At 33.8% G+C, this 13819-nt stretch overlaps 1 protein-coding gene across 2 annotated transcripts in view; it reads left to right on the forward strand.

Moving 5' to 3' along the window:
• The window catches only part of alpha-Man-Ia (alpha-Mannosidase class I a), a 221709-nt gene that overhangs the window by 139706 nt on the left and 68184 nt on the right, over positions 1–13819 (forward strand). The gene's annotated exons all lie outside the window — the stretch shown is intronic.

Genomic DNA, 13819 nt, shown 5'->3' on the forward strand with positions numbered 1-13819 from the left:
AGTATAAAGTTTATGCATAAAAAAACATTAACTATGCTTCTGGAGCTTCTGGCGAGTCACTATCGAGGTGTTTGGCCTAGCGTTGTCCTGCTGGTACACAATTCCACCCCTATTGACCAAAACAGGCTTTTCTGAGCAATAACTTTTTTCAGACGTTCCAATTGTTGAAAGTACCAGTCTGAATTAAAAGTTTGGCCATAGTGGAGCAGCTCATAGTGGATGATTCGATGCCAATGTCGCCAAAGACATAACAAAACCTTTCTGGCCGTCAATCCTGGATTGGCTACCGTTTCCGCCGGCTCATCGGGACGCTTTTTATTTGGCGTTGTCGCTTCAGAAATGAAAAGCGTATTTCGATCGCACTTGTACAACGCAAAAAAACTAATACTAAGTTTTTTCACTAGACTAAAGTGACAGAGAACTTTAAATCCCATAACTCTCCTGTTTATGGAATTATTTGATTTAGATAAAATAACAAATATGCGCCTAATTGTATGCAATATAAAGCAATGAAATTAAGCTTACTGTACTGATGCTCAAATATTGCCTACATTTAGGGTGCAATAAACCTTTAATATAAATTGAAAATTTATGGAAAAAAATTTGTCGGTGCATAGTTTTGTGTAGCTGGTATAAATTACTTCAAAAAAATTTTGGTTAACTTTAGCTTTGAAGAATACTAAAATAAGGTTCGTTTACACTTCGCCTTAAAATATTTATCTACTTACAATTTAAATTCAACTTTCCTTGGTGGATAAGCACAATTGATTTGTTCAGCTGTTATATTTTATAATATTAAATTTGTAACTATACACATATATAAACATATGATATATAAAATTATATGATACTTATCAATGATGATTAAGATTTGAGTTGAACGCCTTTTCTTTCACCTGATATTGATTGAAGTATACTTTTGTGAGCAAATAATAATATCTGCCCTTCATGGATACGTGTTGTTATCCAGTTATTAGCTAAGAAACGTACTATGCTAGTTGTGGCATGCCACAAATCTGAAGTTGCATTGAAGAGCATGGAGCCTGTGGCAACCTGAGTTTACAATATCGCAAGAAATTCATGTCTTTGAATGTGTAGTCGCGTTGATAGTTGCCTGGCTATTTCTAGTCAGTGGCAGCTCATCACATTGCTGAACTTTATTGGCAGCAGCAGCAAGCAACCCTCTTTCAGGGTATTACATTTCTAAGAAGGCGGTTGATTTGCTGAACGTTGTTATGATGTAGTCATGATATTATCCCAACAGCAGTTCGTATTTCATGTACGGGGCAGCAGCTGTCTGCTTCAAGTTCAATATAAATAAGAAATCGCCAAGCAATCTGAAGTAGGTGGAACATCTGTACTTGCATACATATATGGAGAAGTTTGAGTGGACTTTATGTTGTCTACCAGCTCATATCCTTATGGACAACCTAGTACTGCTACACTGTGGGCACATTCTCTATCATATTGCTGATAGGTGGGATTTACTTGCTCAGTAGCTGTGGGTATATAAGTTAATATAGCGTGTTTTATGGATAAGACGAGCGTCAGCAAATAAAATGTTCGTCAATAGCAGTCTCACTACTGTAACTGCTGACGCTGCTGATTCCTTTTCGCCCAAGTGTTCTTCCAGCTTTTGTCAATGGCAAGTTCTTGTTTGACTTAGTAATTTTTAGCGCTCTACTTGCACTCTTATGACTTGCGACTTCCGTGACAATCTCGAAAATTGCATTCTTCATAAGTGCTTCACATTTTCCACTTGACTTTTGCCATTGTAACTACTGCGTAAGTCTTCCATAATTTATATTATTTGTTTCTGTGGCAAATAGTTGCCACTTACTGCCACAAATCAGAAAGTAGTTTCGAGAGCAATTTCTTACTATAATTTTCTTGTCTACAAGAAATGTTGTTATAATATATATAATTTAAGGCCGTGTAAAGCTTTGTACGTCAGTTATGGAAATAAGTAAGTAGGCCAGCATGCCGCCGACAAGCTCCACCAAGCTTTACTTACGCACATTTTTTACCTTGACTTCCATAGCTTTCGGCGTCGACTACATTAGTTGTTGTACCTGTATTGTATTGTTGTTGAACAGCAATGGGTTTCTGTTTCACGCAAACTTGCTAGCAAAGAGTACAGGCCATTATTGTGTGCCGCCGTAGTTTTGTCTGCCGTATCTCCAACAATACCGCTGCAAATGACTGAACCTGTGTTGCCATATTTGAGACATTTTATTCTTAAACCAAAATTATTTTCCTTTTCGCATTTTTTGTTAAAATATTTCTCCACATCTTAAAATATGACAATTGTTTCATTTATTAGCTTAATTCTTGGATATAGTTCTCAATTGGTTTATAAAATAAATAGTATAAATAGAGATCATGTATTTTTATTGAAAGCCAGAATATGACATGAATAGGACACTTAAATAGAATTGTAGACAACATTTAGATAAAAAGAAACTAGAGGTATACAGACATTATATCTTATATAAATAATATATTATACTTTCTCAAATTTAAAAAATCTTAGCCGAAAAGTTCAGACTCGTTTAAAACTACGAAATTCATGTTAGGATTGTTATAAGTGAACACAAACATTTTTATAAATCTTCAAGAGTTAAGAAAGTATATTCTATAAGACTACAGATTCTATAGCAAAGAGAGACAGGCTTAGAATTATTAAGTTTAAAGCTCGACAGTAGTGGAGCATTCTGCTAGGAAGACTAATGTTAAGAGGAGGCTTGATTTGATTGGATTGAAGATTTTAAGTTTGGAATTCTATTTTCTTGAATGTATTCTTCACAAGACGGTCAGGAATTAACGAACAGTTAGTTTTCCAAAACAACCACGTTTTCAGTTGTCTCTTTCTTACAGAAAATCAAAAAAATTTCTAAAGTAAGATATTTGAATTCTATTACGGGAAGTATTGGTATATCTTCCGACAAGTAATCTCAAAAGTTTTCTTTAAAAATACTATTTTGTACTTAACTAATAGTGGATACGTATTCTGAAACTTATTATTATGCATAACATAGGTGGATTCAGTTACTCCAATTCGTACCTAGCTGGAAGTGAATGGCATCACAGTTCTTAATCTCGTAACACCAATTCTTGTTTTACTGTAGTTTTCTCTATGCTTCTTTCGTTGATACTGGTTTAGTTCTTTATCCTCGCATGCTGCAGCTTGTTTTCTATTATTTCTTTACTAAACTTCCGTACAAATGTTTGCGACTATATAACCTGTAGTAAATTTTGGAATTTTTATTTATTTTTATTTTCCTCTCTTTTCCTTTTACTTGCGTTGCCCACAGTTTCTTGCCTAGTTTATGTTTGCTCTATGTATTTAGCCTTTGTTTTGTTAATATGTGCAGCTTAGAAACTTTCCAGCCTACGCCATGAAACTTTTTGGCTTAGCAAATTTTGTGTAAGCATAATTTGTGTTGTGTTTTCTTTTTGCTTCTTGTGTGCTCTTTTGCCTTTTTAGCCAGTGAAATTCAGGTCACCAAAGCAAAGCGCGGAAGTGTCAAGTACCAGCTGCTCACGTCAAGAGCTATTTATGCAGGTGAAGAAGAGAATTAGCGAACATTTTTTTGTTTGATGCAAGGGTTTGCACTTTTCAACAACACGTTGCTTTGTTTATAGACTAATTAAGTTAAATATCAGGCAGAAACTTGAATGTAATTATTGTTTTGTGTAATATATATATATAGAAATGTGAGAGATGTTTTATAGAAATTATACACGAACTTGTAGGTTGAGTATCAGCACTTGCTAGGTTATAAAATTTTCCTTACGTCCTTTCGTGATGCCTAGATCGACCTCAAAAGCGAAGAATTCTTAACTCAAATCTGGACTTGAACCGTGCGTTGCTCGGTTTATTTGCATGCTTTCAAATGTAGTGAGTATGGTTCCATAATCGTCCTATAGCAATTACAACAGCAATATGTTAAAGATATTTTCTTCGAAGTTGTGTTCTAGAAGCGGTAGAGGCTTTAAGCTAAGTACTTATATATTTTTAGGGGTATTTTATATTTTGTTTATTTGAGAGAGTAGGATTAAGTTTACTTAGTGCAGACCGAAGTTGATCAACTCAGGTCTTTTTGATCATAACCGAGTACATTTTATTGACTTATACCAGTCTAAACTAAAAAACAGAGAAATAATAGGTTGGGAGGTCGAATACTAACGTATATAAAGCAAACTTCCTTCACTATCAGTGATCAAAGCATTCTACATCCTAATCCACTTTCAAGTCAGAAAAAAATGCGTTTTTGTTGAATTTTGTTACAGAGGCATTCGAATTTTATAGAACTAAAATAAAATAAAATTAAAAATGTACACTTACAGGTTAAAAAGTACTTTATTAATCGGCGATGAATTTTTCAAAACTTTGGATTCTTTTGTTCTCGTAGTCGATCTTCAGAAAGACTTTTCTGCTTAAAGTTATTTCAAATCCTAAAAAGGAAAACAAAATTGTTGTTGTAATAGATGAATGCAAATAATGATCGTACGACTAGTAAACTTTTTTTTTTTGCGAGTTTCAAATTTTAGAGTCGTATAAAAAAGCGAAACTAGTATCAAAAATCGTATTCCTCCGATCATTATATGACTTATACATATATCTAAGGTAGTCGTGTGAAAATTTTACTCTAGCAGTTTCGGATAAATTTTTTCGCCGCTTTACACTAAATTAAAAAATTCTTACAAATACGCTGATACCTCCGAAACTATTTACCCGATCAACTTAAATTTTTTTGGAGAACAGTTTCAAATATATGTATGGTATATTCGGTATATATGCAAAAAACAAACTCGACTTTTTTAAATTCCTTCACATGATTACTTTATATTTTCAAATCAAAAGCTTTAATTGAAAAGATGCTCTGATGATAAGAATTATACAATAATTTATGTTTAGCAAAATGAACTCGCTATACATATACCGGCCTGTATGTAGGCAATGATTTTTCTGTTGCCTACATTTAGGATTTTTGTTGAATTCACCTCCAGCCTATGCTGATAATAGACTGCAGGAGTTTTTAGCATTATAGATTTCTACAAAAAAATTATTTAATATAATATAATTTTTTTTGGACATTCGTTAGCTATAAAAATATTTATGAATAAAATAATAACAAAAATAAAAAAGTAATAAAAACGAATAACGTCCTTAATATAGACTCAATAAATAATATTTCTTTAGTGTTTTCAATATTTGGTTTTTACTTTTAAAACTCATGAAGTAAAATTCGTTAGCAGCAAATAATTTGCTTATATAAAGCTTTCTCCATTAATCATCGTTAGTACCGCTAAATATTAACTTAATATCGAAAGGTTTTAACGCGGCGGGTTAAGCGCCTTTGCGCATCACTTTTTTACTGTAAAAATTTGTTTAAAAACATTTATGTTTACATTTAAGGTAAAATGTGTTTCAGCGCAATCGAAAAACATTTTATATGCACACAAAGTGCGGCAAATAAATTTTTCGCGCATAACTGCACTGATATGGTGTTGCATGCGACCGCTTTTTGCTGCAGTTTTCGTGGCTTTGTCGCCACCTTAACTATCCGCAGTTCGCGTTTTCGCGATTTTTGTTTTTAAACACTGCTTGGATTACTCCTGTGTAAATATATACCGACTACAGTTATATATGTAAATGGATATTCTTTCACGCTTATATTGCTATACTCACAGTTATTTGAGCTGCCTGCCGGATGTAACGGTTGTTTTCCTTCCTGCCTGTTATTTCCGCCGAGCCGCTGTCTGCTGGCGCATGGGTGGCACGGAATTGCTTGGGGCAACACGACTCACTGCGTTCAATGTGTAAAATTTTTTCAAATATACTTGGCGTTTTATTTACCTCTAACGGTTTTTTATTTTTATTGCATTTTTTTTTTGGTTTTTGCTTAAAACAGCCTGTAACTGTAAATTTACTGTATATTTTTGTGCAGTATCCTTTTGCGCGAAACCTCTATTGTTGTATTTTACGCGCTTTATCGGCACTTATTTCTTCTGAATTTAGCCTCAGAGCGTTTTTTTTTTGCAAGTGCATTTTCGAAAATTGATATTAAAAAATTTTGCATCAATTTTTCTGATGCGCGTTTGCCGGAGCATATCAGATTTAAAAACTACTTTTTCTCTTGCTAAAAAGTGATTAAATAACGCCATTTTGCATATCATACTCGCTAGCATATTTTACAGAGAAGAGTAGAAAAAATGCCGGGAAATCACATTTTCAATGCAGTTTGACGTTTTTATGCTTGTCATTTGATAAATTGCAGCAGGCAGCAGGCGGCTTTTTTGCCCTATCTAATATGCAAAATTATGCAATTTCACTGAAACATGCCCGTGTTTTTGCATACATAAAAGCGCAATCGCATGCACATCGAAAGTAGACATATATAAACTTATATGTATACATATGTACAGCTAACACGCTAACTCATGCATATGAATGTGAGTGCTTGAAAAAACTTGGGATCAAGCAGCTTAAAAGGATGTGCATGCAAGCGTACCTTTGTCATATATTTCTTTGTGTGTGTATACGCATATTAGCTTTAGTTCAATTGCCGCCTATCGGTTTGCCTAATATGTATACATTTTTGCATGTACTTTAGTATAGAGTGTTGCCCTACAAAGTTGAATAGTTTAAAGTTTTACTTGTAAAATGCTGCAAAAATCGAAAATTTTTAATATATTTATAAATATTTAATGTGTCATTTATGTATTATCGCATTTTTCAAGCCGATTTTAAAAATTATGTTCATGTTAAAAACGTTTTATACTATGTAATACTCATATATATTTACATATTTAAATTTTTATTTTATTGGGTCGTTCAGTAAGTAGTTTTGATTTTGTTTTTAGTGCAATTTAGTTAGGAATTTTTATCGCGTTCGACAAATTTAATGTTTCAACAATCTCCTGAGTTGTTATTCAACGATTTGCATCGACCAACGACTTTATTTTATCTACGTCGGCTTCAAAAGGCCTTCCGTGGTGCATCCTCAAGATCGGAATTGCCGGAGCGAAATTTCGCAAACCAATTTTGGCATTGGCGCTCGGTCAACATATCTTCTCCGTATACATCCCGCATTTTTACCCTTTCGATAGTAAAACAGTCAAATATGCCGATAATGCTGTTTTCGATCTTCCACCAAACAGAAACTATTCGAAATAATTTTAGAAAATTTTTTATAAACCAGCTTTACTACAATATATGAGCTGTTCAAATATATAACGGTGTGAAGTTGGCTGCGAAAAAATTCAAAAAGATCAGCTGCCATCTAACGAAATTACTTAGTGAACGACTTAATATTTTCCAAAATTATTAAGGGATTTTATTACAATTTTATAATATTTTTTAAATTACGTGGCAATCCTATTTTAAATTTTATCTAGACTCAAACCATTAATAAATATGCACAAAAATATATATTGCATAATTTGCTTTTTACTACTAAGTAAATACCATTTTACTTTTTTTTGGGGTTTTACTTGGCGACCCCTGTTAAAAATTATACTTTAATTCTTTCTAAACATCGTAATACAAGTAGTAAAAATTAATATGTTTGATTGTATTTTCTAATTCTAGTTTCATCTAGAAATTTTACATATAAACTCAAATATTTATTGTTCTTGGTAACCCTAAAAAACATGTACCATCTGATAATGATTTTAAATAATAGAAAATTTTTGTAAATAAAAATTGTTGGCAACTCTATCTGATGAGAATCGGATAGCGCGCCTAAAACATGATACCATATAAGGCACCACAGAAGACCACCCTTTCCTTTTAAACCACAGTGCGAACTCACCACAGTGCCTAGGTTGGCTCTTAAAAATACGCTCTTTATCTGTATATTTATATTACTAGTAGAGACTATGGTAATCAATTCAAGGTGCTTTGTAAGTCATATGAGTAATTAGTTATCTTTCTTATTCTGTCTTTCCGTTTTTATTGCGATTCAAAATTTAATTGCAATGACTTACCCAAAGATAGGAGCAAAAAGCACTTTGTCTTTGCGTCGCTGTATGACGCTATAAATCGGCAGCACAGCTGCATTCAAGTCAAAAAGGCAAACAGAAAGGCGAAAAGTGTAAAGGATTTGAATTCCTCTCATAGTTTTGTGTACCGACCCTGTAAAAAGAAATTTCGCATAACGCATAGATTGAAGCATCTCTTTAATATCACTTTTTCACAATTTTCTCAAAAGGTTTTATTTATATATTCTTGCCTTTTTTGTTTCTTCTTTAACAGTTTCTGTGTAGCAATTGCTCTTTGCACGCACATCCTGTTGCAATTTGTCGTTACGCATAATTATACATATGTATATATATTTATGTGCATATTTCGCTCTGCTTTGGCCAACTTGAGTGCCCAGTATCTTGCTTTGCATACGTTTGCAATTACTTGTATGTATTCTGTATTTAAATTTATCCGTACTATGCTTACCCATGTTATTGCAAGTAACATGCATGCACTTAAGCACTCGTAATTGCCTGGTATTTTTATGCCACTGCTGATGATGTCGTGATTCTTGCACTGTTCGGAACAATAAAACGTGCATCTATACTAATAAGTAGTTGTTCAGTGTCTTTATAATATGCGAAAAAATCAACTTATGACTAGTAATTAAATTTATAGCATAGGCCTAGATAAATATCTATTTGAATGAAGCGAGAATTAGAGGTCTAACTATTAAAGGTAATAACTGTCTTCGATTCGCCAAGCATTACTCTCCAGCGAATCTACGAACAAACTATACCAGATGCTGAAGTTAAAGGGCAGCACTTGTGTTGCAACCCTGCGTCAACTTGTCTTCTGACGCATGCGCAATAGTGTTATTATTCTTTTTTAGTGGAGAAATTCTTTTTAAAAAACTTTGATGTAACTCTTTATCGATTTAACCTAATCCGTCTGCCCGTCCGTCTGTCTGTCTGTATATATGCGAACTAGTTCCCCAGTTTTCGAGATATCGCTTTAAAATTTTTGAACACATCGTTTTCTCTTCAGGAACCTGCTCATTTGTCGGAACCGCCGATATCGGACTACTATAGTAGATCGGATCACTATAGCATAAAGCTGCCATACAAACTGAACGATCAGAATTATGTAGCTGTATGAAAAGTTTTTTTTTTTATTTGACGAGATATCTTAGCGAAATTTGGCATGAATTATGGTCTAAAGCAACAGTACAATCTCCGCAGAAATTGTTCAGATCAGACTTAAGCATATAGCTGCCATACAAACTGACCGATCAAAAATCAAGTTCTTTTGTGGAATCTTTTGTATATTTGAAAGATACTTTAGCATCGATGCAACCGAAGATAACCTTTGTTTTTGTCTTGATTATAAAAAACCCTTCTCTAACCCTTCCCCTAGCCCTTCAATTTAACGAATTTTCGTACAATTGTGAATGGTTATGTTATTTAAATCAGTAATGTCTTTTCGAAGCTATCTTCAAGCAAGTGATTTTTCTTATACGAAATTTTAACTAACTTGATAAGTGCGCCATCTAGCGAGAACAGTTGTTTAAACTATAGTTCCCAATAATTTTAGTAAAGCCTATATCCTATTTGTTTACATAATTTCGAACAAAATTATCGCTTTCATGATCCATATATAAATATATATGTAAAAACGCCTATACAAAAAATTCGATATACCACCCTGCTAATCCACCAACCTTAAATTACTTTTTAAATTTTAAATTCTTCCATCTTCCACACGTAAAATATCACTATTCTTCAACGCCAACGGTTCATTTCAAACAAATTTGCAGATGAAAAGTCTGCTGCAGATATCCTTTGACCCTGCACCTCATTCATTACATTACATTTGCGTTGGCGCTTGCATGGGTGCAAAGCCGTAACTTGGTGCAGTCGAAATACGAGCATATTCGGTTAATGTCATGCCGACAGCCGAAATGCAGGCGCACGAAAGTGCAGCAAATCAAGGCCGTCCAAAGGTATGCAAATAAAAGAAGTCCAAAAAGCAGATAAAACCAAATCCAAGCGTGAGCGGAGTAAAATAAAAGATATACTTTCTTAATGTGCATTACCAAACGAGCGCAGACGAAACACAGCAGACACCAACTACCTTTACAAAAGGCAACTCACCCATACACGCACACACAAAAGCAAATAATAGCCACGCATACGCAAACAGTAACCACATGCACCAGTATTGCAACAACCGCACACTTGCAACAAAAAGTAGCATACTTTTGTGCGCGCACTTAACAAAATAGCAAAGGATGCACCCAGCATATAGACCATGCATACATAATAATCGCTACTGCCAAAGAGAGCGATTGTTGAGGGCGGGCTGGGTGATGAGGGGCGTGCTACTCTTACAAGATACTTTTTTGTTGCTGCCTAGGTGTGTGTTTGTTGTTGAGGCGGCGTTGCAGCACCGCCAAGCCATTGTATTTGTGTGTGCGCATTGCCAAGTGCGATAATAATGAAAAGCCCTTTGAAAACCGCAAATAATGAGCGTTGAATGTTGCGATTCGCGTGTTGGCCGCTCGGTCTGCGCCTCCGTCGCCATCTCTTCTCTTGTTTGCTTTGTGTTGCGTACCTGCTTGTGCTGGGCTTTTGTAGTCGTTTTTGCTGCTGTCGGATATTTACGTGTACACGAACGATTATATACGTGTGAGCCCATTTGTGTGCGTCTGCTTGCGTTTTACCGCATTGTGCGCGCTTGTTTTTCCATTGTACGTGGTCGCGTTGCATGCCACCTGCATTTCTCGTTAATTTTTTTGGCTATGCAGGTGCTATATTTTTCGGTTACACCCATTATAAAGTGTGATGTCTTTTTCATTCTGTGGTTCGCTTATTTTAGCGGTCTCCTTATATGTGCCTATATGCTCACAATGGTTCTGCATATCGCGGTAGACACGAAGCTGGCACATTTATGCTTGAAAGTAGTCTTTTAAGAGCCCTCAGTCCCAAAACAGAGATTATAATTTTAACTTTTATTAAGTTTGCCAAAAAATGTGGGATACTTTTAAGAAAACGTCTGACTCCTATAAAGTGTATATATAAATGATCAGCGGGACAAGCGGTTTCGATTTAGCCATGTCCGTCTATCCGTCTGTATATACGCGAACTAGTCCCTCAGTTTTTGAGATATCGATCTTTTTTTCTTTTTTGGGCACTTCCTTTTTCGCAAGAAGCTGCTCATTTTTCGCCGTTATTGGACCACTTTAGCATATAGCTGCCACACAAACTGAAAATTATGTCCTTATATGGAAACCTTTTTTTGTTTGAAAATATATCTTCACCAATTTGGCAAGGATATTATCCTATATTATAATTGTTCAGATCGGATCACTATACCATATAGCAGCCATACAAACTAACCGATCAACAAGAAGATTAACATCTTTTTTTATACACTTTTATGCTATTAAAGATGCACCTGTGCAGGGTGTTATAGTTTAGGTGCAGCCAAAATTAACAGTTTTAAGTTGGCTATTGTTGAGCTTTAACTTTTCTTTAGTGGTCGAAAATATGCGAGGTATTTAAGAAATGTTAAAAAATTATGTTGACCTGGAACACCTGGGGGACTACGTAATTCGTGCAGTACTAAAAAAAAATCAAGAAAAAAGTGTCTAGCAGTGAAATTTGAGATAAGGAAGCACAGAAAATATTTGGGTCTAGTCCACGACTAGTAACAAAGTGACAAAATCAATTTACAAGCTTTTCTAAATTTCTCAACAGGGCCAATTGTAGACAGTATACAATAGTCTTTATCTCTTTTTCTACTCTCACAGGTTTGTGTTGGGTCAGCGTCCATGATCATTGCAATTAAAATGAAAATGTTATGTTAATTTGCTCACCGTATTCGTCTAATTCCGCTACTACGGTAAAATAAAGAATGGCTCTAAGCGCTAAAATATGTGTCTTTTTGTGTCACTTTCTAATACCTTATTTATTTTCACTTGCTCTGCTACAACTGCGTTGCCACTGTTGCATATTTGAAATGCTTATTTGTTTTTATTTGCAATTTTTGCGTTTAAGCCTTTTCTTGCCGAAGTATGTCGGTGTGTTCTATTGTCCTCTTAATTTTTGTAAATCTTTTATTTGCCATTTGTTGCCATTATTATTTATTGTTCTCACTTGCTGTGAGCACAGCATTTTTGTCATTTAATTTTTGTTGTACCTTTTTGACAATTTCATACTTTGGTAATTTAAAACCATTGTTATTGTTTAGGGGAAATTATTACGGTGTTTGCACTTTTTTTTATTCATTTTTGCCATTATTTTGTGTAAATTACACTCATTATCATAATTATTGTAATCATCATTAAAAATTATTCCCACTGAGTGCGGTAATTTCAATCCTTTGTTGTATTTGTTTTCAGAATTTGCAAAAAAATAATTCAAATTTGTGTTCTTTTCGTGCCGCAAGTAGTTGAAGGATGCTTTATTAAGCCTTCTTTTACATTTTTATATCTATTGTAGATTGGCTAGTTAAGTCTATGAATAAAAATTGTTCATAGCACAGTAAACCACTACTGTTTTCGCTAAGCACCCCAAGAGACTCGGCGTTATATATTTGTTATATAATCTCAATTTCATCAATAAAAATCGTTCGTAGTCTTCATAAACCTTAAATATAGTTAGACTGAGTAAATCAGGTAAGATAATGAACACTATATTAACCTAAACACAAAATGTGAGTGTTCCTAGATAAGGTTCAATCGTCATATTATAATTATAACATAAAGTCCTTCGCAATGTGCTTTGAAACTGAGCGCCGTGTTTCAATTCTGGCATCTCATTCGCCTCTTTGAATTCTCATCTGTCTTAACTATTACAATCTTTCCTGGAAGCTCATAATTTTAACTGTATAGCTTATAGATATTATTTTTCACATATTCCAGAGATTCCCTAACACGCTTCGGTTTGTAAATCTTCAAATTAATTAATATTTTTCAGTCTAATCAGGCATTTTTACAGTCTAATCAGTACCAATTTACCTCTTTGCGAAATATTTGTGGCACATCTATTACCAATCAAAGGACATGCCATCAACTAGATGCCAGCCTACCTGTACATTATTTTTTAACACAGAACACCCAAATAAATATAATTCGAAATAAAATATTCCTTATTACATTAGTTGTGGCGAATAAATCTCAATCGTATGACCTGAAGTTTATATCATTTGTAGATTCTTAATTTTGTTAAGGAATATTAAAAGAGAGTACAATTAAATAATATGGATTTTACCTTTGATCGCTTCAATAATTTTTTTAGATATCAACATAACCTAAAAATCAACATAGGTAAATTCAAAATAATTTATATAATCCATTTACCTTCATATTACCATTAAATATTCAAATTGGGTTAGGTAAGGTGTTGTTAGGCTCCAAGCAATGTCTTGATTAAACTTTTATAAGGTTATTCAAATAGATATTTCGCCTTAGATTTGAAATAGCCAAACACCATATGTTTTTACAATAATATATTAATAGAAAATAGTTGTCTTGTACACATTCTCTACACACAGGCTCTACACACTTTTCAACTTAAAATATTGATTTTGTTAAAAGCTCCTGAATGTAGGCAACAGTTTTTTTGTTTTATACCTGAATTTAAAAGTTTGCAAACCCTTAATTTTATAGAGGAATTGTTAATGAATGTATACTAAAATTACATTTTGTTAATTCCTGATCATCAATATATCTACATAACCCCACTAAGAGTTTATATAATATAAGCAATTTATCTTCATATTGCCATAATACACTCACATAGAATATAAATATTCAAATCAAATACTGTATGAATGAAATCAGTC

This window comes from Bactrocera oleae, chromosome 5 (assembly GCF_042242935.1).
Source record: "Bactrocera oleae isolate idBacOlea1 chromosome 5, idBacOlea1, whole genome shotgun sequence".
Lineage (NCBI taxonomy): Eukaryota > Metazoa > Arthropoda > Insecta > Diptera > Tephritidae > Bactrocera > Bactrocera oleae.